Source organism: Phocoena sinus, chromosome X, assembly GCF_008692025.1.
Source record: "Phocoena sinus isolate mPhoSin1 chromosome X, mPhoSin1.pri, whole genome shotgun sequence".
In the NCBI taxonomy this organism is placed as follows: Eukaryota; Metazoa; Chordata; class Mammalia; order Artiodactyla; family Phocoenidae; genus Phocoena; species Phocoena sinus.
The window spans coordinates 3,638,704-3,640,393 of NC_045784.1; positions in this window are offsets into that span (position 1 = coordinate 3,638,704).

The window sequence follows — 1,690 nt, forward strand, 5'->3', positions numbered from 1 at the left end:
AAGATAAACCTCAAAGCAGCCAGAGAATAAAGACACATTTATATTCAGGGAAACAATGAGAAGAATGCAATGTAACAATTCCATTTATACAAGGGAGCCTGGAAGACAGAAGAATAAAAACTATAAATTGCTGAAAGAATTGCTCTCTTACAGACTTGCAATAAAAAAGATGCTAATGATGGAGGTTTGAAACGTAGGAAATAATGCTGTTCTAAATGGAAAAAACGCACTCACATTTAGTAGCACAGAGCAAACAGTAAAAATATGGAGGATTTGAATTATGTGATCAATAAAATATACCTAATTGACATAGTTGTAACAGTACATCCAGGAACTTTATTTTTTTCTTAAACATCTTTATTGGAGTATAATTGCTTTACAATGTTGTGTCAGTTGCTGCTGTATAACAAAGTAAATCAGCTGTATGTATACATAAATCCCCATATCCCCTCCCTTTTGCGTCTCCCTCCCACCCTCCCAATCCCACCCCTCTAGGTGGTCACAAAGCACCGAGCTGATCTCCCTGTGCTATGCGGCTGCTTCCCACTGGCTATCTGTTTTACGTTCGGTAGTGTATATATGTCCATGCCACTCTCTCACTTCACCCCAGCTTACCCTTCCCCCTCCCCGTGTCCTCAAGTCCATTCTCTACGTCTGCGTATTTATTCCTGTCCTGCCCCTAGGTTCCACAGAACTTCTTTTTTTTTTTTTTTAGATTCCATATATATGTGTTAGTATACGGTATTTATTTTTCTCTTTCTGACTTACTTCACTCTGTATGACAGACTCCAGGTCCATCCACCTCACTACAAATAACTCAGTTTCGTTTCTTTTTATGGCTGGGTAATCTTCCGTTGTATATATGTGCCACATCTTTATCTATTCATCTGTTGATGGACACTTAGGTTGCTTCCATGTCCTGGCTATTGTAAATAGAGCTGCACTGAACACTGTGGTACATGACTCTTTTGAATTACGGTTTTCTCAGGGTATATGTCCAGTAGTGGGACTGCTGGGTTGTATGGTAGTTCTATTTTTAGTTTTTTGAGGAACCTCCATAGTGGCTGTATCAATTTACATTCCTACCAACAGTGCAAGAGGGTTCCCTTTTCTCCACACCCTCTCCAGCATTTATTGTTTGTAGATTTTTTGATGATGGCCATTCTGACTGCTGTGAGGTGATACCTCATTGTAGTTTTGATTTGCACTTCTCTAATGATTAGTGATGTTGAGCATCCTTTCATGTGTTTGTTGGCAATCTGTATATCTTCTTTGGAGAAATGTTTATTTAGGTCTTCTCCTCGCTTTTTGGATTGGGTTGTTTGGTTTTTTTGATATTAAGCTGCATGCCCTGCTTGTATATTTTGGAGATTAATCCTTTGTCAGATGCTTTGCGTGCAAATATTTTCTCCCATTCTGAGGGTTGTCTTTTCGATGGTTTAGAATATATATTGCTTTTCAAGGGCACCTGGACATTCGCTGGCATGATGTTCTATGCCTTACTATAAACCTCAAAAACCATTAAAGCGTTGCAATCATATTAAGTATTTTTGCTGACTAAAAGGATATTAAATTTTATATCAGTTGCAACTAAATATGTAGAAAATGTCCAAGGCACTTTAACAAAGCAAGAGGTATGTCTGTGTATTCTGTCTGTGTGTGTGTGTGAGAGAGAGACAAAGAGAAACAG